This window comes from Lycium ferocissimum, chromosome 12 (genome assembly GCF_029784015.1).
Source record: "Lycium ferocissimum isolate CSIRO_LF1 chromosome 12, AGI_CSIRO_Lferr_CH_V1, whole genome shotgun sequence".
Classification (NCBI taxonomy): domain Eukaryota; kingdom Viridiplantae; phylum Streptophyta; class Magnoliopsida; order Solanales; family Solanaceae; genus Lycium; species Lycium ferocissimum.
This window is the reverse complement of record NC_081353.1, coordinates 62,829,399-62,843,215: the sequence shown is the minus strand read 5'-3', so window position 1 is coordinate 62,843,215 and position 13,817 is coordinate 62,829,399.

The following is a 13,817-nucleotide window of genomic DNA, read 5'->3' as shown; positions in this document are numbered from 1 at the left end:
CGCGGGCATGAAACGCAGCCCCCGAAGAGAGGGGGTCAGTACGGAATATGTACTGAATATGTAAAGCATCACTGAAGCAAGAAATAGGAGAGTTCAACAATAAGCAAGTTTAGGCTACCTGACATGAATTTAATATTTAATTAAAACAGTCCCTTCGGACGGCCGCTTCCGGCCTAATAATAATAACAATGATAATATTAAAAAAAATGATAACAACAGTAATAATAATGGTAATAATCCCCCTTCGGGTGTGCCGGTCCCGACATACGTCTATCCCGGCCCTTCGACATGCCGGTCCCGAATAAAATAATGGCCCTTCGGCATGTCGGTCCAACATACGTCTATCCCGGCCCCATCGGACACGCCGGCCCCGACATAATAATCCTAGCCCTTTGGGCATGCCACTCGTGACATACGGCTACCCTGGCCCCATCGGGCATGCCACTTGTGACATCATACTAATCCTAGCCCCTTCGGGCATAATAATAATAATAATAATAATAATAATAATAATACTAATAAAATTTCACACCCCCTTCGGAGTGGTTTTGGAAAATCTGAATAATAAAATATCGCACTCCTTCGGAATGGTTTTGAAAAGTTTAAGTAAAATATCGCACTCCTTCGGAATGGTTTTGAAAAGTTTAAATAAAATATCGTTTAGTAGTTAGGGCAATAGCCAAAAGTTTTTCTTCAATTGTGATACGGAAATAAGTCAAATAAAACAAAGAGTCTGAGATCCGGGAATAGCGGGTCCGCCCCGGGTTAACGGAGGTGGCGTACATGGGACATGCATATCGAACCTCATGATATCATTTATAATCGGTTCGGGAGTGGTCGGATTGGATTCGGGCAAGTTTTAGACATTTAAGGCCAAACTAGTCGGCCAGTGACCTATTTGGTTCAATTCCATCAATGAAAACGCTCAAACTTTAGGTGTGGATTCCGGGAGATAAGATTGACCCAAAGGGTCAAAACCGACGCTAGCACACCTAGATCATGCCATGAAAAGGAAATAGAAAGCTTTACATACCGTACGGATGTCTTACGCACGCTTAAACTCAAGTTCCGTTTCGCCCAGAATCTGCAAATGGTCACCTTTACCAGTTACTATTCATGAGAGTTAGCATTTCAATAATGAGTTCATACTTGACTACCGAAATTTCGGCGCATTTTCCCCTATAAATCTAACATCCCCGAGGATTAAACTCGGCTTAAAAGACAACAACCAATCCAACAACAACATTAACAACACCAACAAACACTACAAAACATATATTAACATAAATAGTCTTTCTTTCAACATAATGCATCAACTTCCGTTCTAACTTCATACTTCTCATCCAATATCGACATTTTCATATTCATTTACTAATTCAAGACCATTCAAACACATTTCAACACATTCCTCCTTATTTCTCAAAATACTCAAGTTTTCCATCAAACCATAAGCCAACCCAACTTCCTACGATTTCAACCAATTTACAAAATTGCATTGTCATCTTCCAAATTCATTCACAACAACATTAATTCACACCTTAGACCATTACTTCCACAATTATATAAAAACCATATAAAATCATATAATTTCCCATAACAACATACATGCCATTTCAACGCCAACTTGCGTCGCTAAGCCTTTATTTACGTCACAAAAGTCACAACAACACAACTAATAAGCTAAGAAAAATCAAACTCATCACTTCCCCACATCATATGGCTCACGGCCACATCCATAATCCACACACACACACGCCATGCACACACACGTCACGCTTTCATAATTCTCGTCTACTTCTAATCATCATAGCATATAAATTCATTCCATAACATGAAACATAAGAATTTTACCTTTTTCTTAAAATTTCAACTTTCCGCAAACGGAGTTCTTTCTCCAAACCAACTATACCACGTCGAAGAGCGCCTTGAACTTGTTAAGAATTCAAGAAGGACAAGATTTTTGGATTGAAATTGAAGGCTAGGAAATTTTCTCTTTTTTTTTTCTTTCTCTTTCTCTCTTGGAGCCGTGAGCTTCTTCTTTTTTTTCTCTCTTGATTTCCTTTGATTTTTCTTGAAACTTCTTGATCCTACCTTCCTTATATGATTTTAGCACATGGAAAATTGATTAAAAATTCCATGGGCTTGGCCATGTATGGCCGGCCACTCTTTGCAAATTGGGCTTCAATTTTTTTTTTTTTTTTTTTTTGGCCTAATAGTTTGGCTACTTTGTACATTTCATGAAATAAATTTCCAAAATTCCGATTTTTGCCCTTAGCCTTACTTAATATCTCCGCATCCATACTTCCATAACCGGCATACACATATTAAGAAAAATCCAACATGACCTTATTCCTCATAAGTCAAGGTTATTTCCAAATTTTCAAATACGCAAAAATGCCGGATGTAACATCCACTTCATAGGTTTAGGTGCTTTTGTTTGGTTAATTCAATTGAGGTCTTAAGCTTTAATATAGCTTTTGGTTGTTTTTGATTCCAACTCTTGTGATTACCCCTTATCTTTTTATTGTTCTTAGTATTTAGGGTTTCTTCCACATTATTGGTTGAATTATGTTTTTCAGCTGATAATAAAGGTATTACGATCAGCAATGCTCACTACACTTCAAAATTTTGTGAATGTAAAATAAGATAAATTTAACTTTTTGTTTCTTTTTTAAGTAAGCCATCTCCTTAGGTTGTGATCCCTTAGGAGTGGGGGGGGGGGGGGTTAGGCTTGACCCCTACCATGTCTATTAATGCACAAAATGTTACATATGTTAGAGGGCAACATGGACCAAACCTCTAACCAATAGTTATCTAGACAAAAGCTTACATAGGGAGGATTTAGCCTATATAAATTCCATCCCTCTTTCTAAAAATTGTGAAACTTCAACTTACAAAAAAAATACATTTGTCATATCTTCATCTCATTGAAGGAAATCTCCATTTATCCAGTTGAATTAAACCTTTAACTTCCTGAGGCAATAGTTGATAGGAAGTATATAAGGTTTCATTTCCACTGGTAGCAGCTAGTTTAGCAAAGTAATCAACAATTCTGTTTGCTTCTCTGAAGCAGTGCTTGAATTCCACTGCTTCATGTCTTCTGCTAGTGCTTTGAATCAGATACTTCAGGTTCATATTTGTAGTAGACTTCTTCTTAAGCATGTCACTGATGATTTTGCAGTCCATTTCAATGATAATTCTATTGAAACCATTCTCAATACACCATTGTACAGCATAGTTAGCAGCTTTAGCTTCAGAGAAATTGTTGCTGCAGAATTCTACAAGTTTGGAGAAAGCTTTACAGAAGTTCCCATTGCAATCCCTTATGATTCCTCTAATGTCGGCTCTTCCAATATTTTTCATAAAGCTTCCATCCACATTGACTTTGAATACACCTTGTTCAGGGAACTGTCAAGTTAGTTCTATTTTGATCATAGGTTGAAGCCTTTCAATATTTTCACAAACAGCTGGCCAGTTTCCTGTAATCTTATACTTAGGGAACATAATATTAATGGCACTCATTATGTTCCAAATAATTTGATATTCCATTTTCTTTTTGTTCATGCTCCTTTGATCTCCATATTTGCAAGCTGTCCATTGCTTCCAGATTTCCCAACAAATAAAATAGGAGCAACATGGATGAGCAGTTTATGGACATTATTATTAGCTTTATGATCCCACCAGTTTTGAATGGTTCTCCTGATGGGACCTGGAACATGAATAATACCAATTGGGGCCCCAATGAATTTCCAGATATACTTAGCAACCTCTCCATGAGTGAAAGTATGATTCATATAATCTATCACAGTATTAGAACAACAGAAACATACTTCATTAGAGTAGATACCTAATCTGTTGAGAGCTTCATTGAAAGGCAGCTTTCCATGGTATAATCTCCATACCAAAAAGGAAACCTTGAAAGAGATAAATTTGTGCCAAATAGATTTTTGAAAATCATTCTTCTGTCTGCTATTTCTGATGATACTTCAGGCAGATTTGTTGGAATAATTTCCATCTTTGACGCATCGCCACACAGGATCATCACCTTGATCTTCAGGGCCAATGTCAATGGTCATGATGTCTTGTACAATGTTAGGTGGAAGCACACAAGAAAGAACTCTATGATCCCAAGTTCTGTTAATCATAAAGCCCTTTACCTTGAGCTTAGCTAGTATGCCACCACTAAAAGTAGAAGGGATGAGAGCCAAAGGACCATGGTTAGTCCATGTGTCCCACCAAAAACTGCAATTACCCTCATTGAATATGAAGGGTTGTTTGGTGATATTTGGTTGAGAATATCTATATATAATATAAAGTTATGCATAGACAAAGTGATGTGGCGCCTTTCTATGACCACCATTTCTATTTATCTTTTACCTCCTTTTTTTTTTTTTTTTTTGGCTTTTTATCACATTTTTAGATATCATGTGATAATTTAAAAAGTCCAAAACTCACCTCATTACTTCTCTACATAATTGCACATTTATGTTCTCTATTGATATTATTAAAAAAACCTCAACAGTTGTGTATGAATAATATTGGTTGATACATGTTAATGCTAATAATGACACCTTATTGAAGAAATGCAACAGTTACGGGAGAGAAATAAGGAACACAATGGTTTCTTGGGAAAAAAAGGAACTCAAAGGCTTGATTACTTCCTCAAGATTCAGCGAAAAAAGAAAAAAATTACTTCCTCAAGCGTAACGTAAGTCAAGTAGCAAATCTATATATAAAATATACATATCCTGCCATAAGCCATTCCAAAATAAGCTTCCTTTTTTGGTTTTATAGCCTATAGGGAAATGAAGCTAACTTAGATAGTTGAGTACGTTTCACGCTTCTTTTTCTTCCTTTCTTTATCATTCTGCTAATACACACATAAATTTTCTCTTTCTTTTAAGGAGATTTTTTTTTTTTTTTTTGTCGGGAATGTGTAATGTAAGAGCAATAAGAAAGAGTGAGTATGTACTGAGGTTTTGATGGATATGATGCCTCTGGTAGATCAATTTGTTGTTGTTGCTCTGAGTTTTCGACAAGGGTGATACTAAAAGGAGTTATGTGCTTGCATCTTATAATTTTCTTTAACTATAGAAGGATTTATAGAATCGTTATCCGGAGGCACTAGTGGCTCTACTTTGGCTGCTGATAGATGTATCTGCTCATCCTTTTGGAAAGGAACTGAATGCTATATTGTGTTTATATAATTGCAACAAAAGTATATAAGCAAAAGATTTAATCACTTTACCTCTTTATTAAGAAATTGTTCCCCTGAGATAGTTGGTGTTCCACGAATTTGGTAAGGCGGTAGTTGCGAAAGTTTATTTCTCTTTTATTTTTTGAATATATATTATATCTAATGAAATCACCAAAAACAGTAAAAGAGCATGGCAAGTATTACTCCTTTGAATTGGAGGTTTCAGTTTTGAGTCCTGAAAATAAATTTATCTTTTGATAGACAGCGTTATATTTTCAAAGTGGGGCCTTAATTCCATGGAAACCCGATTAAGTTGCACCTCAAGGTGGATACCGGCACCAGATAAGAAACCAAAAGCAATATTCTAATAAATGGCCAAGCACATTTATTTTTCTTTTCTCTCCATTTTTTGAGTCTTTTTCTTTTCATTCACATTATCATAGAAAAATTGAGATTAAATTTACATATATAACATGTGTTCATATATATATATATATATATATATATATATATATATATATATATATAGAGAGAGAGAGAGAGAGAGAGAGAGAGAGAGAGAGAGAGAGAGGGGTTAAATGCTGTAGAAAAATCACATATTCTTTTTATGGTGAATTGTTGAGGGAATTAGGAATGTGAAATAGAAGAAGTTGAGATATTTTTTAAGGGTTTTTTTTTTTTAACTACTGAAGACTTGATTGATTGTAATTATCTCCGAGTTAGGAGTTTTAGACTGTTGGAATTGCAACAACAACACACCCAGTATAATCCCACCAGGACGGTTGAAATTGAAAAAAGAAATACTCCATAAATTAGGATGGAAATATGAAAAAAGAAGGAAAAACGTATGAGAAACTACAAAATTTGCCAGATTTTTTCATTTCTTTTCTCTTTCTATTTCATATTCCATTTCAATTTATTTTTAACTTTTTATTTATGAGAAATGAAAAGATAATGACATCATTATCTGACATATAGTGTCAATACCTCATAACTACTATATAGAAGCATGGGTTTCTCCATGCTTCATCGTCAGTCCTCTTTAAAATATATATATATATATATAAGGTGGGCCCCATACTAAAAATACCAAGAAATATTAAAAAAAAAAAAAGGAAAAAGTGGACCCCACCATCTCCAAACTCATGTACAAAATAAAAATGGACCTCATATTAAAAAAAATAAGCAATATTAAAAAAAAACGTGCACCCCATATTAAAAAATCACACAATATTCATATAATTCCCAAAGTATCCCCATTAAGTCAATAATGGTGGATTCATCGCCACATGCGTATCAATCCATTAGTGGGAGAAAATGAAATTATTGTACAGCAAAAACCATGGACTCCATATTATTGCTTTTCTTCAAAAGGTTAAGTAGTCAAACCATACAATTTCCTTTCTTTTCTTATATTAGCCTGAGATCTAATCTAGATATTTAACTGTTGCCTGTATTTGCTATTCCTCCATGTCATTTATTTGTTATGTTTACTAAATAAATATACTTAAAATATTTATATTTCTAAAATAAGATAGAATTTAATTACTTTTTCATTTTAATTCTTACTCTAATAAATGTAAAAAGAGATTAATGTCATAAAAGAAAAAATAATATTAAATGGAGATCAAATAATTAATAAGGTAAATTAGTCAAATTATAATTCTAATTGACATTTTCTTAAAAAACCGTGCAAAAGACAACATGACAAGTAAAATGAGCTAAACCAAGAATATTTACCAAAAATTAAAAAAATAGTAGTTCTTCGTTTAAATATCAAATCAAATGTAAAATGAGCTAAACCAAGAATATTTACCAAAAATTAAAAATAGTAGTTTTTTGTTTAAATAGAAAATCAAATTTCTACTTTGTTTCGTTTTAAACATGTAAAATTAATTTAATAATTTGAATTAGAATTATCCAAATCAAAATTTGATAAAAAAAATAATAAGTATTGTTTAGGTTCAATTTACATACATTAACAATAGAATATTTTACACCTTTAAATTAATCGAATTAAAATTCAAAGTATCAATTGATGCTTAAATATTGTTATTATTTTATCTCAAAGACAGGAAAATAGTTTCCTTTTAAACAAGTCTTCTCTTTTAAAAAGTATTAATTAATTTTTTTCAACTTTGTATTCGTAGCAAACACTAATATAATAAATTTTTGGATACGGAGCACAAACTACAATGTTATATTAATCGTGTTTTGAATATAGTATATATATATATATGCATAAAAACAGTGCAAACTTATGTATGTTTATTAGCAATATAAAAAATATATATTATCACTACCCAAACACAACTACATACACATAGATACACTATAATCCAAAGTGTTGGGCGCACGAGCATACGCCGTCTAGTAATAATAAGAAAAAAAGTGGCCGACATTTAAAATTACATTTTCTCAAACTTTTACCGTACCATTTTTTTCTTTTCATTAATTTTTTTATTTTTATTTTCCATTTTTTGTATATACTAGTTGCATGAGGCCCGGGCTTAACTCATGATGAAAACATAGTAAATTCAATTATAAAGATATAATTTATATCACATTTTTCTATTGTATAATTAATTTATTTTAATGGCACGTTAATCATGTTTTGTTGGTAAGTCTTCATAATTATTAAAGTTTTTTAGTCGTAATTGAATAATTTTTAAAGAACAAATTATTTATGAGGAAGGAAGTTTTGAAGGAGAATTAGCAAATACAAAGGGACACAATATTTTTTACACTAAAGAAGCAAAGTTTTGGAGGTTTAAGACAAATAAAGGGTGTGTTTGCTATGGAGAAAATTTTTAGAGGTTTTATAGAAAATGTTTTTCAATTTTTTCATGTTGGGCTGGTCAAAATTTTTGAAAAACATTTTCTCTAGGAAAATAAGAACATTAAAAATGAGGAAAATGACTTCATTAGTGGAAGTAGGAAAATTAAGTTGCACAAATGACATTCCACATTCATTGTGTCTTCCCTACCCTCCAATACACCTCATCTTCAATACCCCACCCTCATTGGCCCCATCATCACCACCCACCACATCCCCACCCCCACCCCACCTCCCGTAGTACTTGTCTAGATTATATACAATTGATTTTAGGATAATATATTTTGCTTACATACGGAACACAAGAAAATAAGTAAGAACACACTTGCTTTGCTGAAAAACATTTTTAAAATAATATTTTCCTTCACAAACACACCCAAAGAGTAGAATATGGGGTACTAAGTAGTAAGATCTAATAAATGTTCTGATTGAAAACGAAACAGTGACTCCAAAGTTGCATAAATTTTAGCAAAATTTATAATAACAAATAACGTTAAAGGCACACCCTCGATTCTTTTTTACTTGTCTCTTGCTGACTTGACACTTCCCTTAAGAAATTATTTAGTAGGAGTAAAATATTCTAATTAAAATTTAAGTTTGACTACTAATACTCTATAAAGTTACTTAATGATAACGGTAATATAGGAAGAATTATTAAATCTTTCGTGATTTGCTAAAATAGACATGTAAAAATATGTTTTTAGTATGACGTAAAAACGGATGGAATGAATAATTTAATAAGGGAAAACAAGAGATTTAAAAAAAAAAAAATACATGGTCCAATTTCAAAAGGCCCAAGTGGCATGGCTATGAAAGAGAGCAAAAGTAAAAATATGTAGGATAAAATCTGCCACGTGACGCAACATCATAGGACAAAACATAATGCGAGGACTACAAAAAGTCCCATATTGGCTCTTATATATAATAGTAATGTATTAATTTACAATTTTACATGAATTGTTTCAAAAATAATGGGAGATCTTTCTTGTAGATTTTTGAAAAAAAAAAAAATTTAAGTAAGATGTTAAAAGAAACATGAAAAAATATTTGTTAATAAAATTGATCTTTTTAAATTTAAATTCTATTACATATATTTTTTTATGATTGTGCGAAGCGCGGTCAATTACACTAGTTTATTGATATATTAGCAAAAGTTGAGCGGGTTGGGCTACAACTCATCGCTTAGCACATCTTGACTCAAATTAGGGAAAACCACACAAAATACTCTTAAATTGCAAAATATTTACCCACCCCATGCCCCCTCGAAATTAATTTCGCTTCTTACCCAACCAGGCGAAAATATTTACCCGAGTACCCCTCACCAAAACCTTCCTCCATGACGCCATCGCAATATATTTCTATATTATAATGGTATCATATAGGACTAAGAGAAGGACTGAAGCAGTCCTACATGATACCATCTCTGTATGTATGTTTATATACCACGATGGTATTAGGGAGGACTTAAAAGTGTCTCACTGAAGGACTAAAGCAGTCCTACATATACCATCATAATATATGTATATAAGATGATGGTAGCATAGAGTTTTTTTTTTTTTTTAGAAAAGCGTGTCTTTTGAATAAATGAACATAATTTATCCTAAATATTTATATACCATATTAATATCATAATTTTGGGGGCATTTCAGGTAAATAGTTTGAGGGCATGAAAGTAAGGGGGTAAGAACGGGTAATTATTTTGTTTTTAAGGGGCATCGACGTTCTTCCTCACTCAAATTATCTCAGCCTATATAAATAGCCTTTATTGAATAGACTTGGGTGAAAATATTTTTCAATTTTCTCATGTTCATTTGGTCAAAAATTTTGAAAAACATTTACCCCCAACCCATGCATCACCTACCCCCAACCCCACCCCCCACCCAATCCAACCTCGGTTTTCTACACCACCAAAACCCCCCCCCCCCCCCCCCCCCCCCCCCCCGCCCAAAAAAAAGTTTTTTTAAAAAAAAATTCTTATGAGTTTTCTACACCAACACATCCCTCCCCTCAATTTTTTTTTCTTCCTTTTTAAAAAAAAAAAAAAGATTTAAAAGTTTCTTTTTTTTTATTTTTTCACCCCACCCCCCCCACGACCGCCCCCCTTCCCGACGCCCCACTACCCCCTCCAAAAAATTTATTTTTTAAAAAAGTTTTGAAAAGTTTTCTTTTTTGATTCTCTACACCCACCCCCGCACGCACCCCCTACCCCCTCCTGAATTTTCTACTTCATATTTAATTTTACCTTTACAAAAATAATATAAATATTGAAAGTTTGCGTGGTTAAAAATTAAAATTTTTTGGAGGGGGTGGTGGGGTGTGGTGGGGGGGAGGGATGTGGTGGTGTAGAAAACCTAGAAAAGAAAAATTAAAAACTTCAAAAAAAAAAAAAAATCTTTTGGCAGGGTGGGGGTTGGGTGGGTGTGGAGGTTGGTGTGGTATGGGTTCATGTGGGGGGGGGGGGATGTGGTGTGGAGGTTGGTGTGATATCGGACCACATGGGAGGTGGGTGTGGAGGTTCGTGTGATATGGGTCCACATGGGGGCGCAGGGCGGGGGGGTGTAAATCAGCTAGGAACACGGGGACCTTCCACAATTAGCAGGAAAGGATTAGAACGGTGATCAATAATATAGATCATCCCAAGGGATAATCACCTATATAGAAAAAGATTATTGGATAAACCTATTGCTCTCTCCGTTTATTTTTATTTGTCACTAGTAAATTTATTCGCGGTTCGCACAATTATAAAAGAATTTATTAAATTTATAATTTATTTTTCCTAATACCCAAATATTAAAAGTAATAACAAACTATATATTTATGAAATCTAAAGTATTTATTAATGTCTAACATATGAATATATAAATTCAACCCTTATGCACATTTCAAAACTTAAATATTCAGCAAAAATATTAAAAGGCAAACAAATAAGAATATAACCACTTTCAAAGATTGAGGGAATTTCGACAAACAAAAGATAAATGTAAAAACCTTCGATTTTTTTATACATTGCATTTACAAATTCATGGTGTTTTGATATAGTGGAAGAGGGTTGAAACTTATGTGGATAACAAATAAACATTATGAAATTAAACACGAAAAAATAATATCGTTTTCTCCTTCACAATAGACTAACATAAACCCAACTTGACTGCAACAATTTTAAGAATATTACATAAAGGAATTCTCGCATCAATTTATACTACCTTCTCCCTTCTCTTCTCTTCTCTTCTCTTCTTGACTCGTCGTTTAAAGCTTCTTCTAAAAAATTTATTCGATGCCTCTAAACCACAAGGTAACTGGTAAATATAATTAATGTTTACTTGAAAAATCCTTCATATGAAAATAAAATTAACTAACTCAATAAATAAGATGAAATATATTTTTGCAATAATATTTCAGGATCATGTGAACATATTCAGCATGATACAATAAGTTTTTTGTTTTTGTCTTTAAATAACAACACGAACTTCTAAAAGGATAATTCATTGTATTTCATAGCTGAGTCGTAATTTTACTTGCATTAGCCAAGAAACGTTAGTGTATATCGCTTCCAAATAATTATCTGAAAATGAATAGTGCAAGAATATAATTAATGGAGTAAAACGGAAAGAAAATGTTAGTATACAAATAAAATTTATTGGGGAAAGGGGAGAGGTTGAGTAACAGTGAAAGGGAAATGACAAAAGAAGGAGGAAAAAGATAAATAGATTGAGAAAATAATATTACCAATGCAAAAATAGATAGCTAATTATCTGATCTTCTTTAATCTTGTTGTCAAGTAGTATATATCCACGAAATTGTCGTGCTGCATATGCTTGTTTGCTCTCTTTTCCCCCACAAGCCATTAAATAGTCCTCCCTGGCTCCTTCATAATTCACAAAGCACAAACTCTTCATTTTTGTAACTCCACCAATGATTAATGAGTTTATTATAATCAAAGCTTTTGTCCGTTTCTTTCCTATTGTAACCTCTACCATTTAAGTATATGCATGTAACTTTGAGTTGATCACAAGTTTCATGACCACCTAGTGAATTACTTATTTATGATCAATTTTCTATATAAAATACGGATCTTTGTGAATTCATTCATTTCCGATTCTTTAGTACTGAATATAACAACATCGGAGGGGGAAAATAGAAAAACACATAAATGCATATTAAAATAAGTAATAAAGAAGACAATTATAGTGGGAGGTGAAAAGTTGATTAATTTTGTTTAAATACTTTTTAGGCTATTAAAAATAAAATAAATAGATAAATAAAGGAGAAAATGTCAAAAAAAGGAGAAAAAAGATAAATGATTTTCTAGGCCATAAAGAGGTGTCACATCACCTTGTTTATGCCTAGCTTTATATTATATATAGATGTTTCGCTTCTCGAAAGTCAAACTATACCACTATTTTAAGATGTATTTTTCCATCATATTACTATGGGAAGAATTGCAACTTATAATATTTTCATATAGTTTTTGAACATTTAAAATTTGATTTAAAAAAAAATTAATTCAATTTAACTTGGAAGATCAGTCAAATTGACTCCCAAAAAGAGAAAATGACAAGTAAAACTGAACGGAGGGAGTAGTAAATGTTATCTTTTAGTTGGATGAAGAAATGTGGTATCTCTTTTGCTTAATCGGTTATATTAAAGAAATTACTTTTACTCGGTTCACTTTAACATATCAAGAGAAAAATAATTTTTTTTCTGTTTTACCCTCTACTCATTCCCAAAATCATTTCCCAAGTCCATTAGGAGTATACACCAATTAATATGAGTATTATGGTAAAATATGCACTTCATTATTACTCCCTATATTTCCGTTAACTTGTTCATAATGGATATTGCACACACTTTAAGAAATAACAAATGAAGTGTTTATTTTACCATAATATTCATATTAATTGGTATATAGTCTTAAGTCTTGAGAAATGATTTGGGGAATAAGTAATTAAATGTTAAGTGTAAAACATGAAAAAATGTGTCTTTTTCTTAATATGCTAAAATGAACAAGTATTTTTTTTTTTTTAACGTAATGAAGAAGTAAAAGTAAAAGGATAAGGGGAGTGGAAAAGCCTCTCGTTGACAAGTAAAAGTGAACAAATGGAGTAATAGGTTAAGCTATTCGTCGTCAACTCCGTTAATAACATAAGTTCTTTACAGAGGCGGAGCTAGCCCTTCGTCGTGGGTTTGGCCGAACCCAGTAGCTTTTGTCCAAATTATATATTTGTATTTAATTTTTTGTCAAATATGTACAAATTATTAATTAAGAACCCAATAAGATTAAAGAATGAGAACCTCAATCCACAAGCTTCGAATCCTGACTCCGCCTCTGGTTCTTTATGTTATACCCCGCACTTTCAGAGCATGAATATGACATGTACCTCACCGTAGTAATGGAGTGTCGGAGACGTCCCGTGACGCTTGAGAAGGTACAAGCCATGAAAAATATGTAACAACGAAGTAAAAGGACGAATTACAATCTTGTAAGTCATAGTCGGGAAAGACTATTTTGAAACCCGAGAACATGACCATTATTAGTATAATGAATGATAAATATCATATATGGAGAGTTTCGGAATATTTCGAGATCGAGCAAATTGAAGAAAATAAGTTCGACGAAAATTTGAGAAATGCTGGGCGGATTTTTAGTCAACTTTGGAGGCACATATCTCATAGTATACATGGAGTTTTAAGGTGTTTCAAAAGCCTAAAATGTAGTTCGTCGAGTCTAGTTTCTAATGAAGCAAACCACTCATCAATACGACATCGGAGTAGAGAATTATAGAC